Source organism: Phyllobates terribilis, unplaced genomic scaffold, assembly GCF_046119375.1.
Source record: "Phyllobates terribilis strain yellow unplaced genomic scaffold, ASM4611937v1 Scaffold_4__5_contigs__length_816908805, whole genome shotgun sequence".
NCBI classification, from domain to species: domain Eukaryota; kingdom Metazoa; phylum Chordata; class Amphibia; order Anura; family Dendrobatidae; genus Phyllobates; species Phyllobates terribilis.
In genome coordinates, this window is record NW_027362764.1 from 484,663,373 (window position 1) to 484,678,702 (window position 15,330).

Consider the following 15,330-nt stretch of genomic DNA (forward strand, 5'->3'; position numbering starts at 1 on the left):
CAACTCCCAGGCAGTTCAGGAGTATGGCACAGGACCCCCTTCTTTCCTTTCTCTGGCCTGCCTCACCAGTGACCCACTTTTGTCCGGTCGCCGCGGACCTGCGCAGGTAAACGTGGGCCCCGTTCCCCGCTGTCCTTTATGGTGCCTTCCTAGCAGGTTTGATGAGGTGCTGCACCAATAAATGGTCACAGCCTCCGGTCTTTGGCTGAGGGTTGTTTCTCCTCCACCAACTTGGGATCCGGTACCCTTAATCTGCCTGACCCTTCACCCTGGATTCTCGTGCGTTCTTAGGGTCCCTTCCACCTTCTTGTTCCTGAGCCCTTCTGTTTCTCTCTCTTCTCCTTCTTTCCTGTTCTGTCTTCTCCTCCTTCCCTTGGCCTCTTCTCCAGGCCCACTTCTCCTTCTCCTCTCAGGCTCTGGCCTTTTCTCTAGGCCTGCCTCTGAGCAGAGCTCCTACAGAGCCTCTGCTCCCTGTCTTCTCTGACTGGACTTCTCCCAGAACTAAAATGGTGCCCACCTTTTATACCTCCCTCTAGCCATGAGCCCAGGTGACCAGCAACCAATGGGCTCCTACCTACGCTCAGGAACCAACCCCTATCTGCCCCTACAGCACTGGGTGTTCCACCCCCCTCCTCACTCCAGGCAGGGACATAGCTGGTCGTGCCTGCACTTCTGTCTAGTGGGAGCACCGTTGAGCTGTCCCTCGGAAATGGGGTGTGTGTGCTGTATGCAGCTAACTGAGCCCTGGCCCATACTCCATCCTTACCCGGGAGTGGAATATCACACCTCTGGCAGAGGTGCAATACCCCTGTAGCGGCCGAACCCTCGGGGCGCTACAGTAACATATCAAAACACTAGAGTCAGCAGATCTCCTTGTGTGGCTAAATTGCTGTCTCATAAAACTACTGTGTCGCATTTTAAATTTGGGTGAACCCACTAAGCAAAAGACGATTCTGGAAAACGCCAGCGGTGTCTTTCCCTGAAGCATCTTTCTCTGCATTTCTTTGGTCACTTTTTTGAAGCTGCTTTGCCACCAATGTTTTTCCTTTTTACTTGTACAGTACATACAAAAGAGTTAGCTTTGAAGCCACTTGAGGAATGGTCGGTTCACTTCTTTTAACTGCTTCACGGCTTTGAAAAACCTTAAGCAGTTAAACATAGTGAGGAATATAAGTTTTTTATACACTGCAGATTTTGCAAGTTTTCCCACCTACAAAGAATGGAGAGATTTGTCATTTTTATCGTAGGTACACTTCACCTGTGAGAGACAGAATCTTAAAAAAATGCAAAAAATCACATTATATAATTTTTACATAATAAATTGTCATTTTATTGCATGAAATAAGTGTTTGATACAATAGAAAAACAGAACTTAATATTTGGTGCAGAAACCTTTGTTTGCAATTAGGTCAGACGTTTCCTGTAATTCTTGACTAAGTTTGCACACACTGCAGCAGGGATTTTGGCCCACTCCTCCATACAGATCTTCTCCAGATCTTTCAGGTTTTGGGGCTGTGGCTGGGCAAAATTGAGTTTCAGCTCCCTCGAAGATTAATTATATTAATAATCTTTTTATTTATAGCGCCAACAAATTCCGCAGCGCTTTACAATTCAGACAATTTACAGACATTATCGGCACTGTTCCTATTGGGGCTCACAATCTACATTCCGTATCAGTATGTCTTTGGATTGTGGGAGGAAACTGGGGAACCCTAAGGAAACCCATGCAAACACAGGGAGAACATGTAAACTCTTTGCAGATGTTGTCCTTGGTGGGATTTGAACCCAGGACCCCAGCGCTGCAAGGCTGCAGTGCTAACCACTGATCCACCATGCAGGTATGGAGACTGGTTAGCCACTCCAGGACCTTGAAATGCTTCTTACGGAGCCACTCCTTAGTTGCCCTGGCTGCATTTTTGGTTTATTGTCATGCTGAAAGACCCAGCCATGACCCATCTTCAATGCTCTGTAAGATAGCTCACGGATAGTGTTGAGCCACCCCCGTAGTGTTCGAGTTCGGTTCGGTTCATCGAACACCCTTGTGTTCGCCGAACTGTTCGTCGAACACCGTTAAAACCAATGGCAGGCAAACAAAAACACATAGAAACACATAGAAAACACCTTCAAAGGTGTCCAAAAGCTGACAAACTGCTCAGAAGACATAACTAACACATGGAAAAGTGACAAGTACATATAGTCATGCGAAAAGAAAAGAGGTGGAGGAGTAAAAGGAGGGGGAGACACAGATATAGGCATGTCATGCCCTTCTAAAATCCAAAAAGTGAGAAGCCGACACGGCCAGTCCGTTCCTGCCCGTGCCACCTCCGTGTCGCCGGGTTTGTGCCAGAGCCGCGGTGGACCCTGACGGCCAGCCCCCCTCTCTCAATACTGGTGCCTGTCCGCTGGTGGGTCGAGTGAGCCCCCCTGTGGTGGAGGCAGGTCTAAGCTTTTTAATTTAAATTGTCTCTCTAATTTGAATGAATACACTTTAAATCCTTTTACAAGGATCTATTGGAGGGCAAGTCTCATGCCAGCAGCCGCGTAATTCCAGCTCCAGTAGCGTCCACTAAAGCTGCTGCAGTTAAAAAGCTTTTATAAGGATCAAGCTCGGCGGTCCACTGCAAGGCATCCTACCGCCAGTCCCAGCCCCTATGCCTTGGGGTGCCTCCTGATGCTCTTCACTGAGTATCCCGGGGTCCCGAAGCATTTCCTTTGAAAAAATTAAGTGTCCAAACTACAGGTGGTGTAGCTTGCTTAACAGCTGGGATAATCCGCTGACTAGCAGACACTGCTACTAGGCAAAAAGTATTTCCTGGGCTAGATGCAGTTAAAAATTTGTAATTAGATACTCTCGTTGGATGCTGAGAAAGCATTCCATAGAGTCTCCTGGCACGCCATATATGATTCTCTTAAAAAGCTTGGGGTAGGGGTCTAGGGGACCCTTTTATAGCCAAAATCACGGCCCTGTATCGCAATACGTCACCTAGGCTGAAGATAAATGGAACTGTAGCACCCCGAGGGCTCGGTTGCTACAGAGGTATTGCACCTCACCCAGAGGTGTGATATCTCACTCTCAGGTAAGGATGGAGTGTGGATCAGGACCCCGACACCTGCATGCATTACACCACATTGCCGTGGGGCAGGGCGATCAATATGCCCCTGAGATGGGCACGACAGTCCCTGTCCCTGGCTGGAGTGGGGGGAAGGAACACTGAGGAAGGGGAACCCTGTAGTGCAGGAGCAGGGAGGAAGCAGTTCCTGGGTGCATTGAGAAGGGAGTATAAAAGGTGGGCACCATCTTAGTTCAGTGCAGAGAAGTCTGAGCAGAAGTGACAAGGAGCAAGGGCTCTGCATGAGCTCTGCTCCGGAGGCGGGCCTAGTAACAGAGGCCCAGGCCTGGAAGAGGGAGAAGGAAGGAAGAAGAGCGGAGAAGGCTCCAGGAACAAGGAATGAAGGGATCCCAGGGGTGCGGACGGGTGAGTCGCCACCGCACGCCCAAATCCACCTGCGTGGAGGGGTCAGGCCAAAGGGGGAGACCGGTCCCCGAAACTAGTGGAGGCGGGAAACGACCCTCAGCTAGAAACCGGAGGCTGTGACATTTTATGTGGCGCAGCCCCTCGCTACACCCACTAGGAAGGCACCACATAGGGTCAGGGAAACTGCCGCCAAGTTTACCAAGAGGAGGCCCGAGGCAGCCTTACAGAAGCGTTGGTAAGAAAGTCCAGACAAAGGACACACAAAGGGGGTCGTGTGAAGCGCTCCAAAGTTATCTGGGAGTTGTCTGAGCCCCTCACCTGGTGAGCACAGTATGACGTGGGCAGCCGTTACCTGCAGAAGTGGTCTGGATAATAAGAACTGTGAGTAAAGGCCCTGGACTGCATCACTGACTCCATGTCGTTACTGCTGCTGCCCTGCACCATCACCCCCATCCTCCGCATACACTGCCCTGAGGCTATACTCCTCCCGTGGGGAGTTATACTACGCTCTGCTGCACCCACAACCGCCCTGCAGCGGCGGTTCACTCTGACCGCAATCCACGGGTGGCGTAGTCAGACATTTAAACATCAAAACCACATAAATAGTTCCGCCACTGGTTTGACCGCCCTGAGCCACGGAACCGGGTCGCCGCCACGGAGACTACAACCACCAGTATCCACCAAAAAGGGTCTGGCTCCGGGTGTCCCAAGGCCCAGGGGGCGCGTCAGAACATTTTCATCACCTTTCATAATCACCAATGGGACAAGGCAGGGATGTCCTCTGTCCCCTCTCTTATACATCCTAGTGACGGAGCACCTGCTCTCATCAATTCGCCATAACCCCAATATTAGGTGGATTGAGGTGGGAGGCACCGAGTACAAGTGCTCTCTATTTGCTGATGATGTCCTAGTATATATTACTCAATCACATATATCCATCCCTGCTGTTATGGCTGAAATAGATCACTTTGTTACATGGTCAAATTTTAAAATCAATGCAGCGAAGTCTGAGGCCCTCGAAGTCTCCCTTCCCAAATCCATACAGGATTCCATCCAGTCCAACTTTCCCTTTGCCTGGCCCACAGGGTATCAAATACTTAGGAATTCCTATTCATAGAGACCTCTCCCATCTATGTTATCTTAATTTTGGGCCCTTTATTGAACAACTCCATACAGACCACGGTTGGCAAGTTCGAACTGTAAGATTCACTACGTGAGCCACTGGTGTTTTGTGAAAAAGCACATGTACACTGTGTTCCAAATTTTTATGCAAAAAGTGTTTAGGAGTGATAAGGTAAGAATTTTTTTGTTTATCAGTTAAACTCATTGATGGTGATGTGTGTCAGGGCTCTTTATATCACTGTAAGCAATTGCAGACACCTGTGCTAATTAGTTTGGCAGGTGTGTCCAATGAAAGGCAAGACTACTTAAGAAGGCTGTCCCACATTATTAAGCAGCCTACATTTTCTGCCAAAATGGGAAAGAAAAAGGATGTGTCGGCTGCTGAGAAGCAACAAATTGTGGAGTGTTTAGGTCAAGGCATGACTACAATCAACATTGTGCGATGATCAAGATGAAGTGTCTTGGCAATCAAGAAGTATGTAGCTGATTCACAGTACACACGTGTGTGTGCTGATAAAGGCAAATTGAGGACTCTTTCATACAGGCAATTACGTCAGGTTAAAAGAGCAGCGGCAAAAAAGCCTTGTCATAGCAGCAGACAAGTTTTTGAAGCTACTGGTGCCTCCAACGTCCCCCGAACAACAAGATGCAGGGTCCTTCAGAGGTTTGCAGCTGTGCGTAAGCCATCCTGTCGACCTCCTCTATCCACTGCACACAAGCAGAAACGGCTCCAGTGGGCCAAACAATACATGAAGACTGACTTCAAAACTGTTTTGTTCACGGATGAGTGCCGTGCAACGCTCGATGGTCTAGATGGATGGAGTGGAGGATGACTGGTTGATGGACACCCCACGCAAACACGGCTACAGCGCCAACAAGGAGGAGGTGGAGTAATGTTTTGGGCTGGAATCATGGGGAGAGAGATTGTCGGCCCCTTTAGGATCGCTGAAGGGGTAAAGATGAACTCCATAATGTATGTGGAGTTTCTCAAACAGCACTTCCTGCCATGGTTCAAGAAGAAGAACCGTGCATTCCACAGCAAGATCATTTTCATGCATGATAATGCACCATCTCATGCTGCACATAACACATCTGCATCTCTGGCTGATATGGGCATAAAAGGGGGCAAACTTATGGTGTGACCCCCATGCTCCCCTGACCTCTACCCCATTCATAACCTCTGGAGCATCATCAAAAGGAGTGTCTATGATGGCGGGAGGCAGTTCACATCTAAGCAACAGCTCTGGGAGGGTATTCTGTCCTCATGCAAAACCATTGAAGCAGAAACCATCCAAAACCTGACAAATTCAATGGACGAGAGAGTTCAGAAGCTCCTTTCGAACAAGGGGTCCTATGTGCAAATGTAACATCCCTTTAGAATAAAGTTTTGAATTGAAAACTGTTTGATTTCAGTTTCTAATAACCTGCTAATGCTTATAATTTCAAAAATGACCATTTTTTTGGTCTTTATTAAAATGAAAAGGTTGATCGAAGAGTGTGGGGGATCTAAGAGTGTGGCAACCCAGTAGTCAGGATTACTTCGAATTCTGACAATCTGAGGGTCATGTTGCAGGTAGTGCAGCAAGAAGGCACTCATGTGTCTTGCGCATCTAGGAGCCCCAAAATTATTTTCCGGGCTAGATGCAGCTAAAAATTATTATTAATTTTAAATCTGGTGGAGCTTAGTATAGATGGCCTAATAGAATCAGTACTGCACACTGCTACAAAGCACAAATTATTTTCCAGCCAAGATACAGATAAACATGATTAGTAATTTTAAATCTGGTGGAGCTTAGTATAGATGGCCTAATAGAATCAGTACTGCACACTGCTACAAAGCCCAAATTATTTTCCAGCCAAGATACAGATAAACATGATTAGTAATTTTAAATCTGGTGGAGCTTAGTATAGATGGCCTAATAGAATCAGTACTGCACACTGCTACAAAGCCCAAATAATTTTCCAGCCAAGATACAGATAAACATGATTAGTAATTTGAAAGCTTAAAACGGTTGGTGAGGTGATTTTAACCAATCATCAAGCTTTTACTCTCCCCAGGATGACACATGGGTAGAAAAGTCGTTTCTTATCCATGATTTGTTCATCTTTATGAACGTGAGTCTGTCTACATTATCAGTGGAGAGCCGCGTGCTCTTATCTGTCAGCACACCACCAGCAGCGCTGAACACACGTTCAGACAGAACGCTGGCTGCGGGGCATGACAAGATCTCCAAGGCGTAAGTGGCGAGCTCCGGCCATTTATCCAGATTGGAAGTCCAAAAAGAGCAAGGGTCCAGTGACACAGTCATGGCTTCAGTGTTTACTTGGAGATACTCCTGTACCATCGTCTCTAGGTGTTGACTATGTGTCAGACTTCTTGTCTCCTGTGGCCTTGCCAAGGATGGGCTAAAAAAGTGGTGAAATGATTCCGCAAAATTGATGTTACCAGCAGATACTGTGTTTCTGTTACGGTTTGAGTGCTGAACACTCGACGGTCCCACAGTTGGCAAGTTGGAACTGTGAGATTCACTACGTGCACCACTGGTGTATTGTGGAAAAGCACATGTAAGATTCTGCAACAGTCTCTGCTGATACTCCTGCATGCGTGCATCCCTTTCTATGGCAGGAATAATTTCTGCAAATTTACTTTTGTACCGGGGATCTAACAGTGTGGCAACCCAGTAGTCAGGATTATTTCTAATTCTCACAATTCGAGGGTCATGTTGCAGGTAGTGCAGCAAGAAGGCACTCGTGTGTTGCGCATCCAGGAGCACCAAGTCCCTGTTGTGTTGGTGGCGAGGTAACAATCATGCTTCCTTCCTCTGTCCTCTCCCCCCAACCTCGCACAACAGAAATGTGATCAAGGTCTCCCTCATCTGATGAGTCTTCCATCAGTTCGTCCTCCACTTCTTCCTGGGCTCCTGCACCTTCCTCACTAGTTAGGCTGCTACCATGCGCCCTGGTAAAACCATCTCCCCAACCCTCACATGCCTGCCGCCTTGGTGCTGCCGACCGTCTGGACCTTGCAGATGTTAGCCCTTCCTCATACAACTCCTCCTCATCTACTTCCTCCACCTCCTCTTGTGCCACCACCTGACTCCGAATTCTGTTTAACATGTTCTCCAGCATGTAAATCACCTTAATAGTCATGCTGATAATGGCATCGTCAGCACTAAACATCTTCGTCACCATTTCAAGACTGTGCAGAAGGGTGCATAGGTCCCTGATCTGAGACCACTCCTCCAGCGTGATTTGCCCCACCTCTGGATCTCATTGGCCCAGGCTATCCTTCAGAACGTATTGCACCAGGGCTTGTCGGTGCTGCCACAGTCGCTGCAACATGTGCAGAGTTGAATTCCAGCTGGTAGGCACATCGCATTTTAGCCGGTGAAGTGGCAGGCCCAACGACTTCTGTAGAGATGTAAGTCGCTGAGCTGCGGGATGCAAACGGCGGAAGTGAGCACACAGCGACCGTGCCCTCTGCAGAAGGACATCTAGTCCGGGATAGTGGGCTAAAAATTGCTGGACAACCAGGTTCAACACGTGAGCCATACAAGGCACGTGTGTGACATTGCCCCGGCGAAGGGCCGCACCCAGGTTTGCAGCATTGTCGCACACGGCCTTCCCTGGTTTCAGGTCCAGTGGAGACAGCCATTCATGAAATTGGTTCTCCAGAGCTGACCACAACTCCTCAGCTGTGTGACTCACATTTCCCAGACATTTCAAAGTAAAAACCGCCTGATGACGTTGAGCCCTACTGCCAGCATAGTAAGGAGGTGTCCAGGATCCCTTCTGCGCAGTTAGAAAGCTTGTGGCATGACCAGACAGGCTTTGGGTGCAGGTGGAGGACCGAGAGGAGGTTAAGGAGGCAGAAGCAGTGGAGGAACTTTGAGATAAAGAGGATTGACGCACAACTCGTGCGGACGGCAAGACTTGGACAGCAGCCCCTTGTCCTGCTGTCACCATAGTTACCCAGTGCCCAGTCAGCCACATGTAACGCCCCTGTCCATGCCTACTTGTCCAAGTGTCTGTGGTGAAATGCACCCTGTCACGCACAGAGTTTCTCAAAGAAGCGGTGATGCTGTGTGCGACATGCTGGTGGAGCGCAGGCACACCTTTCTTTGAGAAGTAGTGCCGACTGGGCATCTGGTACTGGGGCACCGCGACGGACATAAGGTCTCGAAAATCCTGTGTCCACCAGGCGGAAAGGCAGCATTTCTGTAGCCAAGAGCTTGCAGATGGTGAAATTCAACCTCTTAGCTTTCTCATGGCTAGGAGGAAAATGTCTTTTACTTGTCCACATCTGAGGGACCGAGGGCTGGCTGTTGTGCTTAGACGGGGTTGATAAGGGTGTCCCTGGCAAACTGCCGGTCTGTGAGGAAGATGCAGGCGGACTTGTTAGGTTGCCTTGATCCAAAGGTGGTGCTATCGATGTCGGACAGCGCTCAACACCAGCTGGTGTTACCACCTCCAAAGAAAATGATGACCTGCCAATCACGCTGGCTTTTGCGGGTAAAGAGGTGGCAGGTCTGCGTCCCAAAACAGGTGTGACTGCTGTCCCCCCAGTCACAGAGGATGAAGAGGCCGCGGATTCACGAGATGTGGCAGACGGTAGTTGGCCCGGCCGGCTAGGCCGCATTGTAGCTGTTAGAACCTTGCTCTTAGGTTTTTTTTCCTTTGCTGGTCACATGACCTTGTTGGCCTATTTAATCCTGCTCCGCCCTTCTGGCTTTGCTGGACTTCATTGTATATCTACTTTCTAGCTAGCCTGTACTCTTTGTCTTGCTCTGTTAGTTTGCTTGGTCTACTGACCTCTATGTTCTATATATTTTGTTTGTTCGTTTGTCTGCTACTATTTCTGTTAGGAGGTGTCCCGTATTCCTCCCAGTCCTTAGTACTTGTAGGGATTCCTTCCCCACATCTATAGGTCTCCGTACAGACTAGCTTAGGACTTTAGCAGGTCTGATCGCAGGATCAGGTTCCCTGTTACATCGTAGGGATTAAGCTTAGTTCTATCGTAGGGACAGATCTCCTCTCTTTCCTTAGCTCTGGTAGCAGAACATAACAGTAAGTCCAGCCAGCAAATTCTCTAAGGAAAGATTTTTCTGTTCCATCATGGTGTCGGTTCAGGATTTGGTTCATCGCCTGCAGGGACTCTCTCTGGAGGTGGCCGAGCTCCGTCAGCACGTGAGTAACTGTCCTGGAGCACATTTCTTGGAGCCTAAGGTATGTTTGCCGGATTTATTTTTTGGTGAACACCGAGAATTTTTTTCATTCAAAAATGCTTGCTTATTGTATTTTCGTTTGAGACCTAAGTCCTCTGGGGATGAATCCCAGCGCGTAGGGTTCATAATGTCACTTTTGCGCAAAGAGCCTCAGGAGTGGGCCTTTTCTTTGCAACCTAGTGATACATGCTTCAGATCAGCAAAAAAGAAGCAAGACAAAAATATATCTCATACCCTACCATAATTATATATAAATGTAAAGCAAAATTGCATAATAAATATAGGGTACTTAGTGAACTATTTTTGATCAAAAAAAGTATACAAGCCGTCCCACCAGCGGCAAGGTGACCCTAAATTGGGACGGTACCTATACTGCCTATATTAAAAACCTTACTGTATATCAAAGTTGAAGTAATGCATATAAAAGGGTAGACAAATAGGACCGGGTCCCAACTCCAGACCACCTAGGCCCGTGGTAAGCTACATATATACCAATCAGCTCAACAAAGGGCATGCCACACCCTTAAATTGCACAGAATGCAAACAAGTCAAAAAACCAGACAATGTGAACTGAGGTCTAAGATGGCAGACATACAAGAAACAGAGGCATGTTCACACTAGCAAAAAAGAAGCAAGACAAAAATATATCTCATACCCTACCATAATTATATATAAATGTAAAGCAAAATTGCATAATAAATATAGGGTACTTAGTGAACTATTTTTGATCAAAAAAAGTATACAAGCCGTCCCACCAGCGGCAAGGTGACCCTAAATTGGGACGGTACCTATACTGCCTATATTAAAAACCTTACTGTATATCAAAGTTGAAGTAATGCATATAAAAGGGTAGACAAATAGGACCGGGTCCCAACTCCAGACCACCTAGGCCCGTGGTAAGCTACATATATACCAATCAGCTCAACAAAGGGCATGCCACACCCTTAAATTGCACAGAATGCAAACAAGTCAAAAAAACAGACAATGTGAACTGAGGTCTAAGATGGCAGACATACAAGAAACAGAGGCATGTTCACACTAGCAAAAAAGAAGCAAGACAAAAATATATCTCATACCCTACCATAATTATATATAAATGTAAAGCAAAATTGCATAATAAATATAGGGTACTTAGTGAACTATTTTTGATCAAAAAAAGTATACAAGCCGTCCCACCAGCGGCAAGGTGACCCTAAATTGGGACGGTACCTATACTGCCTATATTAAAAACCTTACTGTATATCAAAGTTGAAGTAATGCATATAAAAGGGTAGACAAATAGGACCGGGTCCCAACTCCAGACCACCTAGGCCCGTGGTAAGCTACATATATACCAATCAGCTCAACAAAGGGCATGCCACACCCTTAAATTGCACAGAATGCAAACAAGTCAAAAAACCAGACAATGTGAACTGAGGTCTAAGATGGCAGACATACAAGAAACAGAGGCATGTTCACACTAGCAAAAAAGAAGCAAGACAAAAATATATCTCATACCCTACCATAATTATATATAAATGTAAAGCAAAATTGCATAATAAATATAGGGTACTTAGTGAACTATTTTTGATCAAAAAAAGTATACAAGCCGTCCCACCAGCGGCAAGGTGACCCTAAATTGGGACGGTACCTATACTGCCTATATTAAAAACCTTACTGTATATCAAAGTTGAAGTAATGCATATAAAAGGGTAGACAAATAGGACCGGGTCCCAACTCCAGACCACCTAGGCCCGTGGTAAGCTACATATATACCAATCAGCTCAACAAAGGGCATGCCACACCCTTAAATTGCACAGAATGCAAACAAGTCAAAAAACCAGACAATGTGAACTGAGGTCTAAGATGGCAGACATACAAGAAACAGAGGCATGTTCACACTAGCAAAAAAGAAGCAAGACAAAAATATATCTCATACCCTACCATAATTATATATAAATGTAAAGCAAAATTGCATAATAAATATAGGGTACTTAGTGAACTATTTTTGATCAAAAAAAGTATACAAGCCGTCCCACCAGCGGCAAGGTGACCCTAAATTGGGATGGTACCTATACTGCCTATATTAAAAACCTTACTGTATATCAAAGTTGAAGTAATGCATATAAAAGGGTAGACAAATAGGACCGGGTCCCAACTCCAGACCACCTAGGCCCGTGGTAAGCTACATATATACCAATCAGCTCAACAAAGGGCATGCCACACCCTTAAATTGCACAGAATGCAAACAAGTCAAAAAACCAGACAATGTGAACTGAGGTCTAAGATGGCAGACATACAAGAAACAGAGGCATGTTCACACTAGCAAAAAAGAAGCAAGACAAAAATATATCTCATACCCTACCATAATTATATATAAATGTAAAGCAAAATTGCATAATAAATATAGGGTACTTAGTGAACTATTTTTGATCAAAAAAAGTATACAAGCCGTCCCACCAGCGGCAAGGTGACCCTAAATTGGGACGGTACCTATACTGCCTATATTAAAAACCTTACTGTATATCAAAGTTGAAGTAATGCATATAAAAGGGTAGACAAATAGGACCGGGTCCCAACTCCAGACCACCTAGGCCCGTGGTAAGCTACATATATACCAATCAGCTCAACAAAGGGCATGCCACACCCTTAAATTGCACAGAATGCAAACAAGTCAAAAAACCAGACAATGTGAACTGAGGTCTAAGATGGCAGTATACAAGCCGTCCCCCGCTGGTGGGACGGCTTGTATACTTTTTTTGATCAAAAATAGTTCACTAAGTACCCTATATTTATTATGCAATTTTGCTTTACATTTATATATAATTATGGTAGGGTATGAGATATATTTTTGTCTTGCTTCTTTTTTGCTAGTGTGAACATGCCTCTGTTTCTTGTATGTCTGCCATCTTAGACCTCAGTTCACATTGTCTGGTTTTTTGACTTGTTTGCATTCTGTGCAATTTAAGGGTGTGGCATGCCCTTTGTTGAGCTGATTGGTATATATGTAGCTTACCACGGGCCTAGGTGGTCTGGAGTTGGGACCCGGTCCTATTTGTCTACCCTTTTATATGCATTACTTCAACTTTGATATACAGTAAGGTTTTTAATATAGGCAGTATAGGTACCGTCCCAATTTAGGGTCACCTTGCCGCTGGTGGGACGGCTTGTATACTTTTTTTGATCAAAAATTGTTCACTAAGTACCCTATATTTATTATGCAATTTTGCTTTACATTTATATATAATTATGGTAGGGTATGAGATATATTTTTGTCTTGCTTCTTTTTTGCTAGTGTGAACATGCCTCTGTTTCTTGTATGTCTGCCATCTTAGACCTCAGTTCACATTGTCTGTTTTTTTGACTTGTTTGCATTCTGTGCAATTTAAGGGTGTGGCATGCCCTTTGTTGAGCTGATTGGTATATATGTAGCTTACCACGGGCCTAGGTGGTCTGGAGTTGGGACCCGGTCCTATTTGTCTACCCTTTTATATGCATTACTTCAACTTTGATATACAGTAAGGTTTTTAATATAGGCAGTATAGGTACCGTCCCAATTTAGGGTCACCTTGCCGCTGGTGGGACGGCTTGTATACTTTTTTTGATCAAAAATAGTTCACTAAGTACCCTATATTTATTATGCAATTTTGCTTTACATTTATATATAATTATGGTAGGGTATGAGATATATTTTTGTCTTGCTTCTTTTTTGCTAGTGTGAACATGCCTCTGTTTCTTGTATGTCTGCCATCTTAGACCTCAGTTCATATTGTCTGGTTTTTTGACTTGTTTGCATTCTGTGCAATTTAAGGGTGTGGCATGCCCTTTGTTGAGCTGATTGGTATATATGTAGCTTACCACGGGCCTAGGTGGTCTGGAGTTGGGACCCGGTCCTATTTGTCTACCCTTTTATATGCATTACTTCAACTTTGATATACAGTAAGGTTTTTAATATAGGCAGTATAGGTACCGTCCCAATTTAGGGTCACCTTGCCGCTGGTGGGACGGCTTGTATACTTTTTTTGATCAAAAATAGTTCACTAAGTACCCTATATTTATTATGCAATTTTGCTTTACATTTATATATAATTATGGTAGGGTATGAGATATATTTTTGTCTTGCTTCTTTTTTGCTAGTGTGAACATGCCTCTGTTTCTTGTATGTCTGCCATCTTAGACCTCAGTTCACATTGTCTGTTTTTTTGACTTGTTTGCATTCTGTGCAATTTAAGGGTGTGGCATGCCCTTTGTTGAGCTGATTGGTATATATGTAGCTTACCACGGGCCTAGGTGGTCTGGAGTTGGGACCCGGTCCTATTTGTCTACCCTTTTATATGCATTACTTCAACTTTGATATACAGTAAGGTTTTTAATATAGGCAGTATAGGTACCGTCCCAATTTAGGGTCACCTTGCCGCTGGTGGGACGGCTTGTATACTTTTTTTGATCAAAAATAGTTCACTAAGTACCCTATATTTATTATGCAATTTTGCTTTACATTTATATATAATTATGGTAGGGTATGAGATATATTTTTGTCTTGCTTCTTTTTTGCTAGTGTGAACATGCCTCTGTTTCTTGTATGTCTGCCATCTTAGACCTCAGTTCACATTGTCTGGTTTTTTGACTTGTTTGCATTCTGTGCAATTTAAGGGTGTGGCCTGCCCTTTGTTGAGCTGATTGGTATATATGTAGCTTACCACGGGCCTAGGTGGTCTGGAGTTGGGACCCGGTCCTATTTGTCTACCCTTTTATATGCATTACTTCAACTTTGATATACAGTAAGGTTTTTAATATAGGCAGTATAGGTACCGTCCCAATTTAGGGTCACCTTGCCGCTGGTGGGACGGCTTGTATACTTTTTTTGATCAAAAATAGTTCACTAAGTACCCTATATTTATTATGCAATTTTGCTTTACATTTATATATAATTATGGTAGGGTATGAGATATATTTTTGTCTTGCTTCTTTTTTGCTAGTGTGAACATGCCTCTGTTTCTTGTATGTCTGCCATCTTAGACCTCAGTTCACATTGTCTGGTTTTTTGACTTGTTTGCATTCTGTGCAATTTAAGGGTGTGGCATGCCCTTTGTTGAGCTGATTGGTATATATGTAGCTTACCACGGGCCTAGGTGGTCTGGAGTTGGGACCCGGTCCTATTTGTCTACCATTTTATATGCATTACTTCAACTTTGATATACAGTAAGGTTTTTAATATAGGCAGTATAGGTACCGTCCCAATTTAGGGTCACCTTGCCGCTGGTGGGACGGCTTGTATACTTTTTTTGATCAAAAATAGTTCACTAAGTACCCTATATTTATTATGCAATTTTGCTTTACATTTATATATAATTATGGTAGGGTATGAGATATATTTTTGTCTTGCTTCTTTTTTGCTAGTGTGAACATGCCTCTGTTTCTTGTATGTCTGCCATCTTAGACCTAAGTTCACATTGTCTGGTTTTTTGACTTGTTTGCATTCTGTGCAATTTAAGGGTGTGGCATGCCCTTTGTTGAGCTGATTGGTA